The sequence below is a fragment of the Mercenaria mercenaria genome, chromosome 11, assembly GCF_021730395.1.
Source record: "Mercenaria mercenaria strain notata chromosome 11, MADL_Memer_1, whole genome shotgun sequence".
Lineage (NCBI taxonomy): Eukaryota > Metazoa > Mollusca > Bivalvia > Venerida > Veneridae > Mercenaria > Mercenaria mercenaria.
The window spans coordinates 48,101,379-48,128,211 of NC_069371.1; the positions used below are offsets into that span (position 1 = coordinate 48,101,379).

General features: G+C 31.9%; 1 long non-coding RNA gene across 1 annotated transcript; it reads left to right on the forward strand.

Moving 5' to 3' along the window:
• Positions 1 to 298: 298 nt before the first annotated feature.
• On the forward strand, positions 299 to 4,295 carry LOC123532898 (uncharacterized). Its single transcript, XR_008366202.1, has 5 exons — positions 299 to 451; positions 1,130 to 1,204; positions 1,582 to 1,677; positions 2,150 to 2,216; positions 3,254 to 4,295. It is a non-coding gene; the product is annotated as an uncharacterized LOC123532898 (long non-coding RNA).
• Positions 4,296 to 26,833: the final 22,538 nt, after the last annotated feature.

Sequence of the window (26,833 nt, forward strand, 5' to 3'; positions counted from 1 at the left end):
ACTCATTTGTTTTAAAAACTCCTAGATGTATTAGACAGCTATGTTTTTTAAAACAATATAGGTAAAAAAATCCAGAGGGGTACGGCTATACAAAATCATTACTGACAGCGCCAAAGATACGAGTTTCTGATTTCAAAACCTTTGTAATTGTTCCAGGTTTGGTCTATTTTAATTTATTATCTAAAAGCTGATTAGATTTTCCAGGAAAATAATGTAACAAAAATAATTCTAGGAAATGTTTTTTTAAAACAAGCATACTTTTCTAAATTAACAATCAAATGACACTTCAAGTTGTAGGCATTTACCTAGAGCATTTTAGTTTCAAGGGAAATAATTGTGGTCCGACTGTATTATTTCAAAAATCACATTTGAGATTTTTTTACTTGCACACCGGTATAGTTTTTGCGGGGAAGCGAAAGTTGCTGGAATTTTGTCTTCCTCTAAAAACAAGGTAAGTTGACATTCTTTGTTAAAATATATATCTGATAGCTGACACTTAGGAGAATGTTTTGGTTTATATTCATCGTACAGATTGTTTGAAAATGAAGGGAAACAGGGGGAATTCTGTAAATTTTTTCTTATATGCAAATGAGCTGAAAATGTATTGAAATGACTAGATCAGAAGTGTCTGCCTTTCCAGTAAGTTTTTCCCTACCTTTGACGAGAGTTATTAAAAAGTATAGATATAAACCTCTTTGCTGATATTAGTTACTAAAATTTTGAGCCTGTGATTTCCTGTGGAAATTTGGGACTTCCTTTTTTTAAAGATATAAATAGATCTTAGCTATATTTAGACTAAAGTTTATTTCAGTATAACTGCATCTAGGGAACCCTTACATACAGTCAATTGCAATTGCAAGGAAATATAATGCATTTTTCAAGTGATTACTGTTTCTTACCTTGTGCATTTTTGATATAGGTCATTGTCAGTGTCAACTGTCATTATACTGACATTTGAAGTTTTTTTTCTAAATTACCTCCCATATATACATTTTCCTTCAACTATTTTATTGATAATTACTTCCCTTTATGTTTTAGCAATAATTTCTCAGATTGCATTTAATTAACTCCCTTTATTTAACTTAAAAAATTATCTTGTGTAATGATTATTTGTTTATTTTACTTTCAGTGTCTGATACATGTAGTTGCAGTCTGTCTTTGGAAGCTGTTGAAGTAACAAGAAAGAGGCTACATTGACATCCTGGTATACGTTGTTATATATGAAGTTTATTGATGGCATTCATGATATCATTATAGAGTACCCTACATTGATTTTCTGACAGTCATGTGTTATTACATTTGAACAGGGACTGTTTCATAATCAGGTTCATGATACTTTTTTTAATATATACAATAGTTGGAATTTTTTGTTTTATTTTCAATACTAATTGCAGCTTATAAATTAGAACACTTCAGCTTCATGTTTATTAATAATTATAATTTTAAACATAAAATTAGTCATAAGATATTTTATTAATTTCATTATATTTACATTAATATATGTAAAAAGTTTATATTAAATGTATGGGTCATCTTTTGTACAAAAATAAAGGGAAAGAATTGTATAATTTTTATTTTCAGTTTTGGTAGGGAGAAGTTTGAGTATGTACAGTTGTTTGACCTGTCTTACCATGTGGCAGTCCCAGAAGATGTTACCATTATGAATAAATGCAGGGGGTATTATGCTTTTGTATGTTAAACAAAGGTCTCAAAGCATTTATATGCTGTATGACTAGATACTTGCTTCTGAAATAATTGTACAAGACAGCTTTAAGACTGACATTCCTGACAAGATGTGAACCTTCTGGACTTTATGTCAGCCTGGCATAAGCATTTCTTTCCTGTAGCCTTGTGTATCCCTCAATTTACTAAGTACATATCTCCATTAAAGATAATGCTAATAGATATGTTTTAGTAATAAATGTGTGATGGCTTTGTAATGTAAACACTTTAAAAATAGAATGAAAATGTACTTTGATAACAAACATTGAAATAAAAATTTATCAGTATATTGTATCAGTCAGTAAAAACATGAAGTACATTTGTCTTTATATCAACAAAATTAAAATAATTATATTCAAATGCTTTGACACTGATTTTATGTTGGTTGCCTAGAAAGTGTGTGAATTAATGTTTTACAATATTTCAGAACTTGAAGACAATGGTTAGTACAGAAAGGACATAAAAGTAATGTGAAAGTAACAGATATAAATAAGGTAAATTTTTGTGATAAAAAGACATGGTCAGTGCTGCACATCACAAAGGCAACATTTAGATTTAATTTTGCCACTTATGAGTTCTGTAAAGCTGATTTTGCAATATATATGAACTGATTATATTAATATTTTTTACTGTGACCTTTTTTTCACATAATTTTGTCAAGACTGACAATTTGTTCATTGGAATAAATAGTTAAAGGCGACATTGTATCACATAAAAATATGTCTGCATAGTTGCCTAACATTAAATGTCAAATTGTAAACAAGGAAATTCTAAATTTGGAGAATATGTTGTTGTTTTTCTCCATTTAGCTCAGTTGAAAGAGTTGGAGTTTGAAGCAATTTATACAGTACAACCTGGCCAGAGTAGCTCACTCTGAAGCAAAAACCTCTCAAAAACAACATCATAAGAATTTCCCTAAGCTGAAATATAAGTATCAAATTTACCTCTCCAGAACAACAACCTCAACATAAATAAAATTATTTGTATATCCCACAGGGTGTTGCTCTACAGAGGTTGCACTGTACTTAAAATATCTATTGTTAATGCTTTAAGAAAAACAACACTTTCAACAAGGGGAAAAGTGAACATCTATTACTCATAAGGTGAAGTTTTGGCAGTTCTCAAGTTCATTGTTTTGCATGTTATATAAAAACACTTTAGGAAGTTTATCATTATTACATCATATACTAATCAGACGTTGTAGGTTGTTGTTGGAGCTTTTAGGTGAGATCATAGGTGAACATCATCAGATTTATCTTTTTATTGTTTTCACTATTCTACTGAATATGTATATCGAATGTTATAAAATATGCAATCTTTTCGGACAGTCCTATTATATAACTTGTCATTAAGTGAATCTAAGTATATGTAAAATCAAAATAAAGCAACAAGCCAAGTAGGAACACAATCTTGCTGCTTGATAATATATTTCTATGTATATCTGCAAATGTCAAAAATGATGTTATAATTGTCTTACAAACTGCTATGTTTATGCTCTTTATGTAATAAAGTTTTACTTTTGTATTTCCAGAAGTGCTACAAGTGTGTTGTCATGTGAAAAGGACTTTACCTCAACTGTGCTGCATGATGTATAGTCAAGAGAGAGACAGCCATGCACCATCTGTAAACTGAGATGGACCCACACATGAAATATGTTTTTGGTGGAGACTGACCCAGTCAGCAACTTATACTGTCTGCGAGTCATTTCTTGTGTGTTATAGTTTTCTTAATAATGCATAAAATATCAAAATAATGGTTAGATGAACTTATTCATCACTTGTACATTAATGTTAAAGTAGTTCAACATTTTACCATAACTTAATTAATATTCTATTAACCAGATTTGTCACATATTTTCATATAAACATTTGTATAATACAGTCTAATCTAATCCAGAAATGATGTTCCACAATTTTGTAGTTATACTTTATTTTGTTTTGATGTCTCAACATATAATTACTAACATCAACAAAACTTAGATATTTTACAATTTGGTTGGTATATATGGTTGTTTTGTTGATATGTTTTATTTATTTCCATCCAGGGGAATAAAGAAATATACATTTTAAAATATCTCATCATTCCAGATAAGTACACTACATAATCAAGATAAAAGAAATAAGAAAAATTATGTTGGTGGAATTTTATTTTAAAAAATTGATATACAGTCTTTGTAGTATTTACTTCTTAAGTTATGTTGGACTGAAATGGGAATAACAACATACTTTAAATTTTTGTAGTCGTAAGTTTGGGGATTATTAACTTGAAAAAGATTTTATCTCGCTGTTATGCCATCTGAGCTTTAATATTTTTCAACATTGTCATTGGCAACAAGGCTAAACATTATTTCTTTTGTATACCTTGCATTCATGTGTGATAAATGATTTTATGGTATTCTTTAATATGATATATGCTTTTCATCTAACCATGGATTAAAAAAATATATATTTATTTGTCTGAAAATTAAGGTAAAAATACTGACTGATTAAATTGCAATATAAGAAGGCTTATATGAGATAAAGGAAGGTAATTCCATAAAAAAAATGTAGAATGTAGATGATAAATATAATGAAGAGAGGTAATAAAATATTGTGAAGTTAATAGTCTTCATTTCTTTGATGAGCTAATTTATTGTTTTACATGTTGGTTTATTAACTACAAGTATGACCTATCATGTGTATTTGTCCTGAAGGAAAATAAAAAAGGTTGTTTTATGTCCTTGTACTGTTAAGTTGTTCCTGGATTTGTTTACATTCTATGTCTGAATGAACAGGAGTTGTCTATCCTATTTCCAAAAATGTTATGGGGACTAAATTTTTTAGAGTAAATATCTCTTTTAATAAATAACACACAGCATTTTAATGTTGTGTTTATATTATCTGATGCACTTAGCAATTTGGAGTCTAAATGTTAAAAAATCCGATTTTAATTTTTTAGTTACAGTGCCTACTTCAAGGTATCTATAAGTCCATACCAAACGGGATATATGCTTGGCGTCTTTTTTTTCATAACCTACCTACCAGGCAGGAATAAACAACAACAACAAAATTTATAATAAAACAAGTTACTTACTGATAGTTTTCACAACCATGAAAACGTTACCTGAAATTAAGCATATATGTTTAAAACAAACTTGACATGTACATATGTATTACATTTAAGCGGCTTAAAACTTTAAAGTGATTCTGTATTGACTTAACAGAACATTTTTGGTTATGTCCCATACGTAACCGCTGGTGTTTTTAACATCTTCAGATCGAAATCCTATCGGGCAAGGACGCTTACATAAGTCCAAATTGGTATAAGGACACTATGTGCCTTTCATTTGTCCTAACTGTAATACTTTACTAAGGACCACTATGGAAATCAAACACCGTAAAGAATATTTAGCATTAGTTCAGATTATTCATTACTCTACCATTCAGGAAGAAACGTCATCAAAATCCATTTAGAGTATACGGACCATTTGCTCAAACCTATATTTAGATCCGTCTATTAATGTCATTCTGAATGGGTTAGCTCCACCTGAGTAGTCTTCAATTGTCATTATTATTATTGTGCAGTCATCTAATATCCGTGGCAAAGTTAATTTTCTTGGGGCGAGTTCAAACCCCACCAGGAATATTTTCAACGTGTTTTTAACTTCAATCTAGATGTGTGTCCATAGGACAAGGATGCCTTATCCCCACTCCTTTCAGTCACTGTACATGGTTTCATGACTATATGTAAAATATTTCTTTAGATGTTTGCAAGACAAACTTTAAAAATTTATGTGTATTTTTCACTTACTGAAGGACAATAACTCCGGCCTAGCTGAGTGAAATTCCATTGAGAACACCAGGTGCATAACTTTACTTGCTATAAAACAATCCCTTAATGTTTGATGTCTATAAGTCAAGTACATTTTGAGAAACATGGGGTAAAACTTTTTTTCCGACTAAGTCAAGGGCCATAACTTTGATCTTGCGAAGAGAAATAAAAAAAGAACATCTGGTGCACAGAGTCACATGCTTGATAATATTCTTGCACGGATTAGTGACTCTATGTAAAATATCTTTTAAAATATATGCAATACATTTTATGCACTTAACATGTATTTTCCAATAAGTCCAGGACCATAACTCTAGTCTGGTTGAGTGAAATCCTAAATAGAACATTAGGTACATAATTGTACGTGGTATATAACAATCCCCTAATATTTCATGACATTATGTCTATAACTTTGTGAGATATGTGTCACAAACACTTGGATCCTGTTTATGCATATTCTTTTCACAATTAAGGGTCATAACTCTGGTCTGACGGACAGAAATCTGAAACAAAATGTAATGTGCATAACTTCACCTACTGAATAGTATTGCTATGATGTTTCATGACCCTGCGTCAAATACTTTTATGCTTTTTATGCATATTTTTTATTCGACTGGGTCAAGGTACATTACTCAGGCCTGGCTAAGTATTACCTCTAATAAAGTCCCAGGTGCAGGTGGACAACTTCACATGCTGAATAATATTCCTGTGATATTTCATAATATTGGGACAAATACTTTTGAAATACATGCGACACAAAAGTGGGCCATTTTATGCATATTTTTGACTAAGTCATAGGCCGTAACTCTAGTCTGGCTATGAGATACAAATTAAAATCCCTGGCGCACTAATTCCCGTGGTAAAAAAAAACAGTCCTGTGAGGTTTGACGACCATAGGTCAAATACTTTTTGAGATATGTGCGACAATACGTTAATGTCTTTTTGTTCATATCTTGACTAAGTCATTGGTCATTACTCTGATCTGGCTGTGTGAGATCCAAATTAAAACCCCTTGTGCACTTTCTCAAGTGCTGAATAACAATCCCGTGAGGTTTTACGAGTCTGGGTCAAGTACGTTTTTAAATGTTAACGACACAAATTTGGACGGACACGTGTTCACTTATTTCAAACCATTCGTTTGAGGCAGAGATAGCACCGCTAATGAACAATGTTTCTTGAAACTACATATGCTTAAAATATAGCAAGTAAATTATATATATGTAAGATAATATTGTTTGTAATGCATATCTAAGAAGAGGTTACCTAAGGAATGAATTCTTTTTATCGCAGCTTAGCGCCTACTTCCATGTTTTGATCGTGCCAAGCTAGTCTTCTGTAAACGGTATTGTAGCATTTAGAAACTTTCTCCTAACTAAGAACATCTAGTTTAAGCGAATTTTTATGAACCTAATCACGGTGTTGATTCTTAAAGCAGCTTAACATTATTAAGCACAGCGTTTTTGCTTTTTTCAACTGTGAACATTAATCAAGTACGCGTCTTTAAATATAAACTTTTATGCCATTCCGTCTTCTTTAATTCAGTCTGAATTTTAAAGAATGTTCCGTTTTCTTACATCCATTTATTTTATAAAGGAGGTGAAGAGAGAGAGAACGCTTGCAATAATGATGTAACTATATTGAGTTAATGGACATGATAATTTCCGTGCGAAATTTTCGTTATAAAATATATGTGATTTCATCGTCCTTCGGCCACTTCGTAACAATCCCTCCTTGCGGAAATCACGCACGGAGAATACAAAAACGAACGGAAATTGCCGATTGTCATAAGAGTTTCACTACCTTACTATATCTATTTTTTATATTAAGGTATACTCATCATCAGATTGGTCGTTTTTGTGTATGGAACTTTGCGGAAGAGTCGTCAACAGTTACTGTGATGTGTCAACATTTTTAATCCATCACTGACAATCATTCTTGGAAAGAGATATGTGACATTTGTTAGGTTAGTTCACAAGGTTTTGTAAACGTGCAAGTACTTTCTGCAGCAAATTCAATGAAAACGTTCTTAAATGTCACCTTTTTATGATTTCTAATTATTGAGATCGTGTCTACGAGAAATTGTATCCTCATAAACTGATAAAGGTACCGTTTTGGTCTCTAAATGTTTTCTGAAGTTACTTAGCAAATGACAAAATAGCAATAGATTTTTCCGTGAATGGCACTTGACGTATTAACAATGCTTTTATTTACTAATTCTGCTCTATTAATAAATATTAATATCAATACAAACAAGATAAGCCAAAATTAGAAATCTGTGCGAAACTCTTTGTCTGTTAATGCAATTATATGGTTATAAATGGTTATCATCATTTAACAAACAAAACCCAGACGGAAACAGCTTAAAATGTCATCTTTTTCCTAGGAATAATGCACGTTCTGATGAAAATTAAAAAGAAGACTGGAATTACTGTTTCGCAATTATAAATGTAGATTAAAATTGGAAAACCCTTTGCTTTTTCAAAGCCAACGGATTAATCTGGAAACTGGATCATATTTTAGAAACTTAATCCAAAAAATAATAATGAGAACATCTTGAAGATATAGATAATCCATACACTGTCAATTTGATGCAGGATTCTCTCCATCCGATAATCAAGTAAATTATTCTCTCAAAAAGAACTGATGAATTCGTATTCATGTACGAACTTTTACAGCTGTAAAAGACCTGTTGTTTTTTTCAAAATTACAGTCCTGATTATTTCAAATTTACTTAGATTTCAATTAACAGCTGATTTCAATTAACAGCTGTAAAACGACTGTGAAACAGGTCGAATTATGCAAATGAGATACAGCTGTAGAAAAATTACAGCTGTAAAAATGTAAAAGTTATAGCTGTAAATATGCCTAAAAGTAACAGCTGTAGAAATATTACAGGTGTTGAAAAGAGATAATTAATTTATGGAACAAAAGCAGATGAACAAAAACCTTTAAGGATGAATTATAATCCTCTAGATAGGGTTGCAATTACTATTAAAAGGGAAAAATAAATGATCTAGTAAGTAAAGAACAATATGAAACATATTTACAGTATAGCAACTGCAAAATTCAAGAGTAGTATACAAAGTAGAAACTATACATCCGATCTTGTTATAAAACTTTGCCGTGAAAATATATGACAATATTCCTTTTTAAACTTATCAGCTTCAACAATCGTGTAAATAGTTAATGCATATACTTATACTTATCCTTTTACAGCTATATTAGAAAATCAAACATTTGAACTTTCTCAGGAATGGTTAAAATTCCAATATTTCAAATGATGTGGTGTCTCTGAGAATTTCAGTTATATCCCGCCAAAATGAATTAAAGATGGCTGACAATACGTATGTTTCCCTAAAAAAAAATACAGCTGTAATTTTGAGACTTGACCATTTTACAGCTTTAACTTTCAACAGCAATTTTTACAGATTTTTGAGACCGTCATGTTTACACCTGTAAATTCCAACTGCATTCTGGTCAGGATTTCAACTTACAGGTCTTTTACAACTGTAATTTTAAAATACAGGTCGTTTACAGTCATTTTACGGCTGTAAAATGAGTCCTATCTTCGTACAGTTTAATCTTTATAGCGCAAGACCATTTCTGTCAAGCTTCCCACTTGTATATACATACTCCCCCGAGTAGCTATAAAAAATCATCTAAAGCAAAGAATGCGAACAGTGCTTCCATCCCCCGCGCTACATCCTGTAGACAATTGGAAGTATTTACTCTTTTCTTTAACTTCCTGAATATACTAATGGCACATCATCAGTTTCCAATGAAAGTTTATAGGCGGTTTGCGTGTTTCATTGATCTCCTCTATGGCTTTAAATCTCATAATGAAAGACAAAGAAAAATGTAGCCGCTGTATGTTAATGACGTTATCTTATACACCGGTCTTCACAGGATCACGCGTTCCATCGAAATTATTTGTTTATTGCCTCTGTATTTCAGCAGTGACATTTAAAATAGTTTTAGCTAGATTCAATAGCATAGATTGCAGTGCTGATAAAATAGCTTATTTTGAGGGCATTTTTGAGTCACTTTTATCTGGTCAAGAGCACGTTATCACGCCATCTGTAGCATTGAAAGCATCTTACGCCTGAAACTTTAATAAAAACACTGGAACTTATTTTGAAATAATGAAGGTAACCCTGTTAACACAGAGTAATAAAAGTATCCGTTCGTAGATGGATTATAAAGGCAACACTTTACGTAACACTTCGGTAAAAAGGCGGGTTATATAGGGTTTATAGCACTATTACGAATATGTATTATATGTGTTACTTGACATTTGAGAGAAGTGTAACCTTTACCTTTACGATACTTGTTTATATATAGTCACTGAACTATTACATTAATGTCCTGATTTCAAAGTGTCAGCCTTGCGTCATTGAAATGCAAAGTAGATTAGGAGAATCTTTCTTTTTCGGGGTCGGGATTAACGTCACACCTACACAATTTTAGCTCGTATTGCGACGTTCAGGCTTTTGTTGGCGGAGAAGGACCCCGCATTATTTCAGGCATGAGCGGGCGCCTTGGTAGATCTACAGATCTTCCATAAGCAAACTTCCTCGCATGAAAAAATTTTATCACAGAAGGGAGGTTTCAAATTTTTCGAGTGTCTCATTGACCTTTACCACGGAGGTACCTACTTCACGCCAGGTAAACAACAAAGCTACCCCTTTCAGAGGTATACGGTAAATCGCTCTGTCGCAACTTCCGAGCTAATGCTTGTAGCGGTTTTTAATGATGAAATAAAATGATATAAAAAAAAAACATAAAAAAATAATTAAAACAAATTCAATCATAAAACAAATCGCCTTGTGTGGGATTCGATCCCACAGGCTCCTAATCGCACAAGTTAAATCACTAGCAAGAGTCCTCAATTCTACCAACTGAGCTACCGAGGCAATTTCGATCTGTACATTATTTGAAATATATTTATTGTTTTAAATAAGTGAAATGTCTTTCAAACCCCTATTTAATAAATGGAACAGTCTGGAAAATCCATATCTAAAAATAAAAGCGACAGGTCACTCCTAAATTGAAAACTATAAACATTGTGATCAAAATAATCAGCACACATCCACACAGCATTCTTAAAGATTTATCGATTTATTTATCTCAGAGTCTACAACGTAAGATAGCAAAATTAATGCCATTTCATATCAATCTTCTGTATTGTAAACATAATTACTATACAGTACTAGACTTCACCAAAACAATAACGGACAGTGCCCTTCCCCGCTGTACAACCGGTATAGTAGTCGCAACTTGACCGCGATGGTTGACCTTAAGCTGATTATTCATATCGATTATTTCATTGTAGAAATATGGGGTGCCTAGGGTTGCCTTCAATTTCAAATTTATGAAGGCAAACCGCTGAAGCGTTTTACGTACACTCCTTTTCAATAATAGGTTGTATCTAATTATGTATTATAATACAAAGGTCAACCATCGGGGTCAAGTTGCGCCCACTATAAACAATGTTACTGTATCAAATCCTTTCATTAGCTTTTTTTGAAAAACAGTTGGTAAATGTGTTATTTGTTTCGTTGGCCTACGTTATATCATATCTCTTCTTTGTCAATTATTTATAACATTATCAACCACCTTTCCTACTAGATACAAATTCACTTGTGTAACATGCAGTGCTGATAAAATTAACTGTTTTGGCATCAAATGTGGGAATATTCGAATGACAAAATGTTTAATAAACATGAAATAATTGCATCTGTCAATGCGTATGGGTTCTGACTGACTGTAAACTGACTGTATGACTGACTGATTTTCTAGTACAGTGACTGACAAACAAATACTGGTACAATTACTGACTTCAGACTGTATGAATGACAAACTGATAATTTTACTGTAGAGTAACGGACTAAATGAATGATCCCTATGAAAATTACAGACAATGGTGGCAATATGATAAGGAACAAAACTGCTGTATTTGATAGATGAACGACGGACTTTCCGAAAATGCGGACGGCAGGAGTTTGATGATGACGTCTAAACTGCAGGTATAGCCACCGCTAACACTTGCAGATAATCCAATCTTGTATTTATATGTATTTAAAAGAGAGGAGTAAAATAAAATTAGATTAGATTACAGTTGAGGCTATATCATAGAACTGGATAGGTTGACTAATCATCTAAGAAATGTAAGCTGAATATGTGACTGACTGATTTTCTAGTACAGTGACTGACAAACATAATGACTGGTACAATTACTGACTTCAGACTGTATGAATGACAACTGATAATTTTACTGCATGTAGAGTAACGGACTAAAGGATAGGATTCCCATGAAAATTACAAACAATGGTGACAGTATGATTAGGAACAAAATTGTCGTATTTGATAGATAGAAGACAGACTTTCCGAAAAAGCAAATTAAAATGATTTGATGATGAGCTCTCTTATTGGGGTCAGTTACACATACAGCTTTCTTGAGATACTAATCAAACCGCTAGTAAATGGATTAATAAAACCATGCAGGAAATTATTGATATTGTAGAGATCAGCGTGCGGCCATGACAATATACCGTACTCTCACAAGCATCAGCTTTTTCAGCAGCATAATGCCATCAGGTTGAAGAAAGAAAGCTAGTTTATATCATATCCTGAAATATTCAAACTCGGACAAACCTATACCTCTTCATTTTAGAGGAATTAGCTAGAAAAGGATGATGACGTATTTTAGAAACTAATAACAAAATTTATCAGATACTACACCAGTCTTTCAACATGCGGTCTTTTACAATAAATGCACTTTTAGATTATGCACAAATATACAATTACGCGTTCTTTTTCTCATGTTTAAATCAAATAATTCCGTAAATATACAAATGAACTTGCATTTATGCCGTAGAACAGGCTATTCCTTTCTTTGCAGCCGTACACGTACGCGTTTAAAGCCGCAACCTCTCTTTTCATTTTAGTACGTAAATTGCTAAAGTATTCAATTATGAATAAGTATTTCATTTAGAGCATATGTTGATTTCATGCTTCCTCATGCTTAGTAACATTAAGGTATATTAGCTATCAACCTGTGAAAATGCTTCCTAAATTGATATCGCCCGAATGATTAAATGAATTACAAAAACACGACGACCTTCCCGAGACTAAAGCGGTCTCCTTATCTTGTAATGTTACCTATTACTCCTAAATGATTGATAATCATGTTATGAGGACGTAATTATCCATTTAACTATCTGTGAGCTTCTATAAGTTAATTCATTCATTCATTAATTTAAATTATCAGACACATCTGTTTTTATAAAAGATGAACATTTCAGCTTTAATTAATTTAACCGTATCTTTGTCATTTCACATGTGTTTTCTTTATAAAAAGAGAAAATGTTGTATTCAAGACATATAAACAAGAGTTAACGTACATTTTTTTTAAATTTGTTTGGTATTAAATATTTACAAACAATAAATTTAAGATAAGTAAGTCCTGACATAGAGCAGCACTATAGTCCTGTTCAATAAGGGTTGTTATCTCCCCTGATTTATTACTCCCCTTGTGAACTCTTCAGTGCTAAAAGATAAGATCAGCATACATTCAAAATATTGGGGAGCAAACATAATTAACCGAATTTGCATATGTAACAAATTGCTGATAACAATCTGTTGACAGAAATTGAATATTTATCATGTTTATATAATAATTGATAAAAGTGTAAACAGCATGTCATCTGGTCTAATCTTGAATTATCAATTATGTGAGAAATTCTGTTACTTTGACTGTAATATTAAATAATTGAAATCATGAGTGTCCTGATATCCAAGTTTTATGCAAGATCTGAAACAAAGTTCTAAGCCTTACCGATGTTATTCGAAACAAAATTTCATTAAATACATGTATAGCTGATATTGAGAAAGACCATTTTTAAAGAAGTTGAAATAAATGCCAAACATTGTTAAAAAGTGAAGCGAGTGCGGATTTCCTCTTAAATATTTCAAAAGCATTACAGACTTACAGAGCAGATACTTGATTGTTTCAGTTTAAAATTGAATATTTTGTTGATTCACTGAATAATGCTTTAGATGTTTAATTTAAGAAAAAGAGTATGTTTTTTATTAAAGTTTTTGAATAAGGAAAAATATGCCCCTTTGCACACCCTGCTGGTTGCAGTTACATGTCATTAAATAAATTGTTCAACAGGATTAAAATTGTGAATATGCAGGAAGACCTTTGTTCCCTAAAGTGAACCTGATTAAAGCAGTCAGTTTCCAGTGTTCAGTTTCATGATAGTTTGAACCTCATTTAAACAGCCACATTTATCATTTTGACCTAAAGAAGCTACTTATCCCAATGTAGGTATATATTTTAAACCAGTCACTACCTTTGAACTTTGAACATCTAGTAAGTTTAGAAATGGATTTAGTCCTGCGCGCCAAAACATTTAAGACTGTAGCATTTTAAGTGGTAGGTAGCAGGAGGGGACAAAAAGTTTTATTTCATAGTGAAATATTAATTTCAGCGATTGTTTTCCTTCTTTATATATGCCGCAGTTCTTCCCAATTCAGTCGGTACCGGACCTTTTTCCAAAGTGACAAAAAAGATAGTCCTTTTCAGGCCATTTTTTGAAAGCTAATACACTGATCATGAGCTAACCCTCCAGTCATTATGCCATCTCAGTGATATTGAAATCACTCCATTTGACGATCGTTGGGTTTTGTTTTAAAAAGTTAAAAGCTATTTCAAGAATTCTCTCAAATTCACGAAAAAAGTCAGCTAGTTGTGAAAAAATATAAGGAAAATAATATGTCATATTGTGTTCGGCGAAATATTTTAACTATTTAAGGGACGGAATAGCTCTTCTTGGTTAGTATGTAGGTAAGTTCCATTTTAGGACGAAGAAGCTGCTAAAATAATCTAAAAATACCCACTACTTTATGACATTTAATTATTCATATAGAAATCTATAGTTAAAAAGTTAGACAGTTTAGTATTTAGTAACAAGCCACTGAAACATTGTTTACAGAAAGACATAATGAAATTTAACATTTACATGTTAGTGGTTGTTGACAAGTATTCAGTCTTTTTCAACTATACAAAGACGTCTTGGGCTCAGGTATTTTCTCTCCAAGAGGAGTACAAATTAAAAAAGTTCCAATTGTCGTTGTTTGTAGCGTTGATCGTCCTCGATATGTATTTCACCAAGCGGCCTCGTACCTAATTTAACATGTCCTTTAGCACGTTTTATTAATTATGGCCTATTTCCTGACACATGTGTACCTCTATCTCTTCAATAAACCCTCTATTCACGCACTGGATGTTTGTCAAAGACAATCGATTCATCAATTCCTTCGTTCGTCGCCATTTTCTGATTTTATTTGCTCACCGGAAGTAGTTTTTATCAATAACGACAACTCACGCAAGGGAAGTAACAACCTTATTGAACAGGACTATACCTGAATACACACTATACTATACGATGTCGTCTTGGATATATATTTACTTGACATCTACCATTGTAAAACGCTGAATGTTACATTAAATCCGACAAAGTGCATTTCAAGTATTGTAAATAATTTACATTTAGGGAATCAAGTGTCAGTTTTTCGTAGGCTCAGTTTCGTTGCCATTTCAAATCCCTTTGTGTTAATGGAGTCCTTTGAATGTATTCTATAATGATGTCCCGTTTTACAAAAACTACTGCATAGTATGTAATAAAGCAAAAAAAAAAGCAGACTCAAAATGAATGAATCTTTTTATAACAATTAATAAAATCTGCAACACCCTTCTTGCCCCCTACCAGATATGAGGAATTTTGAGACACTATAACAGTAAAAGATCAAACGATTGAATAAATACAAGTATGGCTCTTACAGACTGCTGCTGTGAAATTTGGTAAAATCTGTTCATGAGAGGAAATAATATTTCAAGTAACTCTCACCTAAAATAACGTGTTCTAAAAAGATATAACTATTGAACAAATGAAATATGCCAATGCAGCAGGCAACTGCCTGTTAGGTAAAATGTGTTGATATAATGATATATACTTCTCTTGGTAATTTTCAAAAACTTTTCTTTCAGCAATACCTAAATTTACATGTGTGTGTATCATATAATATACGATTAATGAATTAATTACAATGCAAAAATAATGTGTGAATTTTTGTGCAACGTCTAGTAACTAACTATCCTGTTATATTTTTGAAATTTCTATTTTTGTCTTTCTTTGTTTAGAAATTACTAAAAGCATAGTTTGTTTTCAAAAGATTTTAATCTAAACAAGACTAATCAACGCCTAAAGAAGTGTGCCACCTTAAAGATATAATGTGTTTTGATACATTTTACTTTAATCAGGAAATAGCTTTTAGCAGTGACTGTTATTTCATTTTGATGAATGTCTGAATCAGAAGTAAATTGATTGTTTATCTACTTAAGTGTTTCAGGCTTCTATATGCTGAATTAACAATCAAATTGAATTTAAGTTTTTGCTTAAGTTGACATTATTTTTCGTATCAAATTTAGTATATGTTTTTGAAGCCTTTCCTGTCGAAGGAATATCGAACGTTATTAATGATATCGGAAGTTAAATCTTGACTGGATCTACCGTCTAACATTAAATTCTATCCGTTACTTTCAATTTTGGATAAGAGCTGTGAATTTAAACATTTTTGTCATACATAAATAAAAGTTAATGTGTTACAATACTGGATCCGCCTGTATAAAACTATAGAAACTATTTCAGATACTGTACTGGAATAACCAGTAATTAATTTGTGGACTTATTATAATCTATATTTAAAGAAACAACATCGTTGTCTTTAATTAGTAATCATCGACTTGACTTGCACAACAAATGTGGTTTAACCTTGTCAAAACGTATCTCGTATAAGAAGCAAAAACAGTAAGCAATCACAATTGCTATTTATAGTTATGTAGGAATGAAACGAGTTTGCGTTTAGTACAAATTAATACCCGTTAACTGCAAACTTGAAATGAAACTTAGAAAAAAGGGCCACACAAATTTACGGGATTTCAACCTACATTCTTAACTTTAAAAATTTAGTATTTTAATTTTTGAGTTGCACTGAAAAATGTATTTAAATCATCCCTTGTATGGCTGTTTGATCGTTACAGCAGAATTAATAATAATATTAATAATAATAAATAGAAATTTAAAATTTGAAAGTTTTCGAATGCACCAGAGATCGTTTCTTTTTTTAGATATAAAAATTAAAAACAGGAAGAGAAGAGGCATAATTTCGAACACAGAGCCATCTATACTTTGCTTTCTTTGCCAAAAAAGTCATACTTAGTGTTTTAGTTGACACGGTTTTAGTTGACAGTTTTCCAGGCATTTTTAAGCTTTGCATGTGTATCGTTAAATCATTCACGCATAATAACTCAACTGCATCTCTGAATGTTTCACAACAATCGCTTGTTATTTAAAAGCTACTATCTTGACGGATCACAAACTTTAAGGGAAAATGTGTTGTTGGGAAAACCTCATTAAAATTTACTTAGGGAAATGCAATTACCTTATCGGATGACAAGAAATTTAGGAAAAAAAACTGATGAGCATTGTAAGCTAATAGGAGGATATCAAACCATATTTATACATAATATTCTTCATTTCGAAAATCTCATTTGACAAAATACTTCCTCGAAAAGAATTATATGTATATACTATTTCAACCTCTTTAAGTGCCCCTGCAGTTACTGTGACAATGAAATTAGAGAAATATGTTGAATTCACTCTATTTATAATCTCGCCTGTAAGTGAAATATAATATTTCGAACACAGCATTTTGAAAGCAAAATAAAAAATATTAATTGCATAATAAAAAAAACGAAATATAAACCATTAAACTTAATTAGAAAGTCTAGCGAAATGCACGTTATTAAAGCATCTATTGTCCGGGCATTTGCCTAACGTCTAATGAAAAAGATCACGTTTCCGTATAATATGCAAGAAATTACTTCTTTTTAATGAATTAAATTTTAGTTCTCTAACAATGTATTGCTCCAATATCGTGACATTCCGTGATCAGAGGTTTATTTCCCATGTAGTGGTATTTCGTTATATCAAGTAACCTTTTTACAAAGTATACACAGAAGCACAACTGCAAGCAAACAATTTCATCCTTTGGTAAACTGCTGCAAATATTTTATTTTTCGTTAGCATTCAGTTTCAGTTTGCATGTCATCGATTAGAAACTGCATATTTATATACATTTAACGAAGCTTCGACTGCTTCGCCTGAGAAATCTTAGTTAAATTTACAAAACTATACCATACCATAATTAAATCTCACTTTTCATAATTTACATAATTTACAAAATGCACATTGTATTCACATGGTTACTTTTGACATACTCTCTGACAGTTTTTTTCTAAAATATTTCAAAGTTATAAATATAAAATATTTCATTTAAAGTAACAAAGCATTATAAAAGTAAAAAATCTATAAATCAATATAAAAGCTATTTGAAATTGAGTTCTTGCACATTGTGATGCATGATTTTCCTGACCTGCTCTACAAAATGTCAATGTTCATAAACACCAAAAACAAGACCCGACTCAATTATGATTTAATTTAATCAATGAAGAGTCGCTAGCAGACAGTATATTCATATATAAATTTCTAACAGTAAAAGTTAATCTGCTTTGTATGAGTCTCATCTTGATATTTACTCAAGAAACAAGCGCACCTTGGTGTCTATACCAATTCCAATAAATGTTATTTCCTATTTTAAGTAATGTAGACCTTGACCTAAGCAGCTTTAAGTGCAAATATACTAAGTCATAATCAATTCAAGCTACCTATATGACAAGTGATATTGCAATTTCTATTATACCAAACTGATAATATTGTGCGAGCAACAGTTGCAACATTGCCTAATCTTTCAAGTTTGGCTTTACGTAATACAACTAAACATATTATTTAAGTAAGGTTTTCTTTATCTCCTGTCCTGGGTATTTTGCGTTTCACCTCCTTATGCCATGTAACGAATGCTGATTTGACTTTAATTTTTTTTTTACAATGATTAAGTTATTAATATTATACCAGATTTATATAGCGCCCTTTTCATGATACAGGCCTCTAGTTAGGTGGGAGACACTCAAGAGCATCTCAGAAATTTCAAGTGCCTTGGCCGGGATTCGAACCCCGGACCTCTGGATTGATAGTCAAGCGTGTTACAACTAGACCACCGGCCCACCTTAAAGTTCAGATTTCGTACAGTGATGGCTTGCTTTACATTTTTGCAAAAATATATCTGTTTTATTTTCTGAATCCATTTTCACAAAAATCTATTATATTCGAATAATAGTAAAACAACAAAATTGTTTAAACTTTAAAATCACTTTTTACTTTTAAAATATCTAGTCGAGAAAAAATACAATCACCTTTTTGCATTGGTCTAAAAAGATGAGTAATGCATATTTTTGAAATTTGTAAAACAGCAGAATTAAACTGTAAACCTTTTTGATATAAACAATGCATTCACATTTTGAAATTTAGCATGGTAAAGGTTAAATTTTGTGGTGATTGCAGAAATGTCCAAATGATTAACAAACCTAGTAAGAGCTGTCTGTTGATTTCCCGATAAGAAATAATATTGCTTCTTAATATATTACAAACTTTGATGATATACAAAACATGTGCTCCTTTTCTTTTTATTTTATCTCCTGCACCTAAATGATTTAAAATCAGCATTTTGGGGGTTAAATGAGGACGTCATCCAATTATAAAGTGACTGGACTTGTGTTTCTTATCAACTCTTGTATTCTTTTCTTTTTTTACAAACCCAATTACCATCCGAATAAGCTAAAAGAGTTTTAAATTTTACACCTGTACATTCAAGATGAACATTTAATTGTGATGAATGTTTTTGTGCTTAATTTGATACAAGTAATCGTGGTCTTATACCTTTTGGTGGGGCAATATCTTAAGATTATAATTAAAACTGATTATTTGTTTAAACATTTGGTAACTGCAAATGTAACGGATATCAGCTGCAACAGTTAATGTCTTTTTCATAACGATGTTCCGCTAAACAAAAACTATAAGAAGATCTGGATTTATAGAATGCAACCAGGCAGTTTAATAACAGACTAGTTTTATTTAGTGTTTTCATGAACATGATGAAAGGTTATAAAATATGCAAAATCCTTCATGCACAAAGCGGTGACCTAAGCGGAATTTTGAGTCTTCATGATCCCGATATATCAAAATATAAAATAACCCTGAGGCTTAAGTATGAAACCGCCATATGGCATTTACACACAGTTGCTGTTAAAAGTTGGTGCAATCTATAACAAGATCCAGAAAAGGTCTATTCATGAAGTGGGAAATTCATGTTTCCTCAAAGGAAATGCTAAAAAGTTTAAAAGACAAATTTAATGGACTAATGTACTCTGCTAATCAGCAGGCAGTCACCAGTAAAGTGAAATAGATGGATATGACATAGTTATAATTTTATTTTCAAAAGCTTTTCCGTTAGCAATACGTAAACTATGTTGCATCTAACAAATAATATTATAACGCGAAATATGCAACATGTTTATATATGATTTTAATTGATAACCAATGATCTTGTCAAGCTTGAATTTGGACATCTATTTTGGTTATTTTCTTTAATTTTAAATTCTATAAAAGCGTTCCAAGTATACGGTGTTAAGACTTAATCAAGACCGACAGGATTGTGGGAAGCTGCAGTCTGTTTTAATGCCATTTAATTTTATTCAGGAAATAGCTTTTAGCAGGCATTTCCACTTCACTTTGATAATCGTCTGTAAAAGAATAAATTTGTTCATGTCTATCACCTTGAGAGTTTAGTCTCCTTGGCAGTTTTATCATATGACTATAATTAGCAGTTGTTGAAGCTATTCCTATAAAGGAATAATGCAAAGCCATTAAAAAAATTCCCAACATATCTCAGAAATAAATTCATAGCTGACTCTACCATCGAACATTTAATTTAATATTTGTTTTTTAAGATTGGATCGATTCGCCGTTACTTTCAATTTTGTTATGAATTTAAACTTTGTTTGAATGTCATACTACCAGAATTACCAGTTTTATTTTGTATCTTCTAAAACAAACTATTTTGAATTGCATGATTTAATTTGTAGAGTTATCTATTCTCTAATATTAAAGAAACTAAATTTCGAAAACATCATTGCTGTCTTCGACTGGACTGGAGGGAAATAACATTGACAACTCAGCATATTTATTACCTCGTATATAAGAATAGCAAGAATATCAATAGTAACAAGCAATCGCACATGCTATAATAGTTATGAAAGAATGTAGTATGATTTAAAAATATAGAACCCCTGAGTTAACTGTACTGTAAGAGAACAATAATGCAGCAAAAATGTATCAGAACTGTATGTTTCCATTATGCAAACACACCGCAATATTGAAGTGTAGAGTATATAAATATTTATATAATAGACTAGAAGCATACCTAACCTAATTTGTTCACTCAAAACAGACAAATACTTGCGCTCAAATAAGATTAATGCAAATGCCCTGAATTATGCTGAAACACCATTTTGTAATCAGTATTATGATGTTATAGTGTGTTCAAAAGTATTACGGATATTGCTTTTATATAGGGTCGTCTGTGCTTTGTTGTATGTTGGCCAAGAAAGCAATACTTGGTGTATATGACAGTTTTCAGATATTTTTAAGCTTAGCGTGTTTCGTCATTTAAGGATTATATTACCTCTGTTCCTCTCAATAATTCACGTATTATTTATTTAAATTTTTTAAATTATTTAAAAACTTTTATTTAGTCAGATTACAATGGGAAAACGCCTACGTGAGAGAATGTCTTTGGAAATGCAATTACATTACCAAATATTCAGAAATAGATTATTATAAATTTAGAAATAACTAATAAGCAACGTTACATTAGAAATCACAGAATAGTCTTCGTTTCAAACATTTAACAAAAGTCAAGGCAATTTCTCCTAAAGAATTCATAATTTCGTCTTCATTGATAATTTCAAGCTACTTCTCTAGTTTTAACAAGGAAATATCGGTAAAAATAATAAGATATTGCTTGCATTAGGATTATGGTTAATAAAACACACTAGCTGAGTTCATCAAAGGGCAATAACTCAGAAAATTATCGGACGTAACGATGTGTTCATATCCTCTTGAGAGAGAAGCTTCATATGACTTTTCGTTGAATTACAAGCCGAAACACCGGACAATAAAGGAGCTATAGTTTACTTATGTTATTATGATAAACAACCAAACGGCAAAACCTCAGTGAAAATCATCGGACAGGAACGATAATAGGCGTATCTCCTATTGAGGAAGTTTCACTGAATTCCAAATACTTATTGTGTTTGCTAAAAACATACCTGACAAGAAATGGTATTATGGTATACCTATAATAAATAACCAGTTGGCAATTACTCAGTGAAAATCAACGGATCGGAACTTGAAGATTATATGCGCATTTCATCTTGGGAGGGAAACTTCCTGTGAAGTTATATATCCCGAAAGAACGAACATACGGACGGGGCAGAATAAAAATGGTACGTCGCCGACTTTCAGTATCTGTTTCAAAACATTTTAAGTGTTGTTTTGGACAATAACCACTCTTGATAAAAGCAAGAGAAATTCATCCAGTGTATTTATGATGTGTGAGAAATGAAATATTCGGACTTGATGGGAAATTGTTTCCTCAATATATCGGATATAATTATCATACTATTGAAACCTCTTAAAATGTCCTTGCATCATGTCTAAGTATGAAAAAGGGAAATACGTCTGTATTTATTCTATTCATTTTCTCGTTGGTATGTGAAATATTATACTTTTCTTCTTTAAAGTTACATAAATATTTTCATAAATTATTAACAGCAATAACACAAGCATCGAAGACAGAATTTTATATGCAAAATGTAGCTATTGATCGCAAAATAACAAGCAAAACATAAACCACTAAACCATCGAAAGTCTAACTAAATGCACGTTATGAAAACACATTTTATCCGGGAAATCACCTAGCGTCTATTGAAAAATATCATGTTTCTATTTATCCATAACTTCATTTCTTTATCATTGTAATTTATAATTAAATTCTAGTTCTACAGTTTTTTGCCCCAGATCGTGATCAGAAATCTCTATCCCGTATCTGAAGTCAATATTTGGAACACATAACTTGAAGCATGACGTTAGACAAACCATTTTATCTTTCTGTCAACTATTGTAAATATTTTATTCTTGCCTACCTAGCGGGGAAAATATACATTTGTCTGAGCACGCCCCAGGAATAGATATTCCTGTCTTTCCCTATGGAATAAACCTTGTCTAAAATAGAGTGCACTTAAGTAACTTCACATAGTACTGGCACTATTATGACGTCGTAAACTATATCAGGAAATACCCAAATCTTTTCGTCACCACGATCTTTTTTGAACGTGATAGGCAAGAAAAATGATCTTACATGATAGTCTTTTTCCAAATCATTGAAATAGATTGGATAAATATCCTCGCTTATGCTCGGTTTCTCATTCCACCTTGTCCCTCATGTAGGGAAAATCCGTCTTACACAGGCAGGTATGTAAGATCCTTATACTTTTTACTTTAACAGTTCAAACATTACCAGTGTGTATGTTTACAATCTGCATATTTTATGCAACAAAGCTTCGACTGCTTTGTCAGCGATGTCTTATTTAATTTTTATAGAACTAGACAATACAATGTTTTATTTAAGCCTCACATTATTAATTATTGGGTTTGTTACTGACCCTACATATTTCCGTAGAGGGTCAGTAACAAACCCAATAATTGATTTGTTTTATCGACCACTTGATTATTTCTCGAAAGGTCTCTGAAGGTAGTAGGATCCTTTTGAATTTTTAAAATACTAATGTTAATTTTATGGTCAACATCACGCAATTTTGAATTGCAATTCTCATGTAGGGTCACCCACTGACCCTCTATAGAAATATAGAGGGCAACCACGTGACACTACTCAACCAATGAAAGGGCTAGAATCTGGTGGGAGGTAAAACAAAACACATTACATTTCGAGGGGTGAATGCCACACAGTGCTAAGTGACATTTTTTGAAAAAATCACTTTTTTTCATATATCAAGTGTTTATGACCTTGCCCATGTCCTGTAAAAATGTCAAGATTATAGGAAGTCATTAAATGAATATATAACAAAATGGTCAAAAAGTGCTTAGTGAAAATGATATACCATTTGAATGCGACACAGTGCTAAGTGTACGTCACTTGGCGCGTTTTCGCACCGAACTATATCAAGTTTGCACTCAGTATATGTACCAAGTGACAAATATTTTTCAATAACTGTGCCATTTAGTTGGTTTCTTTTTATGTATGATATCATTATCAGTATCTGGTATAAAGGATTATTAATTTTTTTTTGACAAACAGTTGATTTTTATTCTTTTTTTTTCACTTGGTACTTTTCACAGTAAACATGTGGCTGTAAACCAAGTATTGTTTACTGTGAAAAAGTGCTAAGTGACAGAATGCATTTAAAGTTCTTCAGATGAAGTTGTCTGATCTTTTTTTATTTCAAACATTTGTCTCAAGATTTTTTATCTAAATGAGGACAGGGAAAAGTGTACATTAGTGAAATATAATTATTTGAACTCAAAAAGTATTTTTTGTTCAACTGCACTAGTTCTGACTAACGTGTTGTAAATCTTGCCTCTTGGGTCAGGTGTACAAATGAAACACCCCCTGATCCAAGCAATATACTCGATTGCAACAGCTTTGGGAGAATCTGATCCCACGATGCCTGCCAAATACAATGACCTTATTCTTATTTCAGCAGCATGTCATGTGTTTTATGTGCTGCTACCACACAAAACAAAAAGTACTTAACTACATTGTAATATATGAATACTAAGAACAATCGTGTAATTTAGCACACACCTAATATGCGGAAACGGACAAATCATCATATTTTATTTTCCTTTTGTAAATTAATTATATATATTATATAAAAAATGAGTTCTGCAATAAACCCTACAAAAGTACCATTTATTCATGAAATACGGGTGTATTTCGGTTATGATAATTTCCCGCACTGTTATCGTTTTGAGTGAACGTATTTTATTTTACTTTCATATGTTAATTATTTATGATATATATGATTGAATTATATCAAAAAACCTTCAAAAATACCTCTAATTAAAAAGATACAGGTATCCAGTTATGGAAAGTGTATTCCGGTTTTTAGGTGGATTCCGGTTTAATGTGTCACCGATCGGCAAGTTATGACTGTTTGTACAGTTCTTGTTTAATTTGAATCACAGTATACAATTGTACTGTAGCATTTTCATAGTATATGATTGAATCACAAGAATATATGAATAAGTTCATCTTGGCCTGGAATTTAGATTGATTGCTCAACTTTTTGTCATTTCACAGTTAACTTAAACCTTGTCAGGTGTCTTTTGAAATTTCTTAACCACATTTTCTGTATGTCTCCAGTAACAGTGAATGAATGCATATATCGGAGCTTCTGGCCCCGTGTTCACAAAACATTTTCAGTCTTAGCTGAGTTTCATTATGAAACTTAATTTGTCATTTCTATCTAAATAGCATGTTTAAAACTGAATTTCAAGTTTATAACTATTTTCAAGTGGCAATTTAGTATTTATGGTCAGTTTCACTTGAAATTAACCTTGAAGATTTCGTAAAATTGATATTAAAATTTCAAACTCAAACTGAGCTGAGATCGAAAAATGTTTTGTGAACACGGGGCCTGGTGATTACAGCTCTGGATAACAAAAACATACGTTTTTTTAGGAAAATCTGTGTACTTTTTAAGTATTCATAAATTTACTCATATATTGTTATGAGTTTTTAGATTACAAACAGTACAGTAAAATACAACTTTTACATCAGTAGTGTTCAATGACATTTAACACAGCCATTACAGTAACTGCTATAATGATGAAACTGAAATGACTGCATGACTATGGCTTTCAGCAAATTATTAGGAACACATGTATCTTATCTTATTGTTGGTTAACTGCCGTAAAATTATAGTGATATCTGGAGAATTTCATAGAACATGTAATGAAATATTTGGAATCGAAGTTTAATGATCTTGAAAAGGTTCAGTGTCACCTAAAGTGACTGTTGATTAATGCCAGCATGTCACAGAGAATATGATTGACAATTCCACACTGAAAATAAAGCTATATCTCTGGAAACTGTTTCATATTTGTAACCAAATAAAAACTCAAAATCATTAATATATCTTGAAGAAACATCTAAACCTAATATTAAAGTGGAATCTATGTTATACAATGACATTCTGATTTGTAGTGTATGTTATTAGTATGCAGGACCTGCACTGCAAAGAAATGGCAATGTGGCGTAGAATGACATTAACTCCTTATGTGTAAGTCAAACTACACTGTATAGCGTTAACGGACGCCAAATGTATATAAAAACTGTGACAGAAAGTTATCCGGTGACGAAAGGCTGCCCGATGCTCTCGCGATCGGTGTATTGGGCGCATAAAACACACAATGACCGCGAGATTTACGCATGTATACAGGACGAACAACGTTCAATTAACGGATATCACCGTACTAGTAACAGACTTTATTCCATGTAAAACAAAAGCGCAACGCATGAGAAACTGACAAAAAGTTCTTGTCAGTTATCGTCCGTTGAACATACGTTACATCCGTTGCATCATCCGGTAGTGGTCCGGCCGTGAATCAGGTCCACCGGACAAGAACGAATGCGAACCTGACAAGAACGGATGCGAACCGGTTAAGTTCAGAATAGGGAACGCACAAGTAATGAACAAAACGCATATCAGCGCATTGCTACCGTACATCTAACGGACAACTTTGTCCGTGGTGTACGTTCTAAATTTTGAATATGCTCAAAACCTTCCACTGGATGGAACGAATTTCGCAGAACAAGGAGTGCAGGTGCCGCATGAGAAACGGAAAAGAAACGCATGCGGATGGACACAAACGGATTGAAAAGTTTGTTATACGTTATACGTCCGTTAACGCTATATGGTGTAGTGTAACTGAGACTTAAACTCTTGTAATAGATTATTTAGTCAGGTTAAGTTATTTAATTATACTGTTTTGAGAGGCTAGATCTTGAAACAAGCTTTCCAACTTATATGTATATTTCTCAATAATTAAAGTATTGAAGCTTCATTGGGCAAAAAATAAATTGAAACACTGTTTTCTGTACTCAACATTAATCTAAGTACAGAACAGGAAAATGTATTAATTATGATTTAAACTTTATTTATTGTAAACAGTTCTTTTTACAGGAAAAAAACATT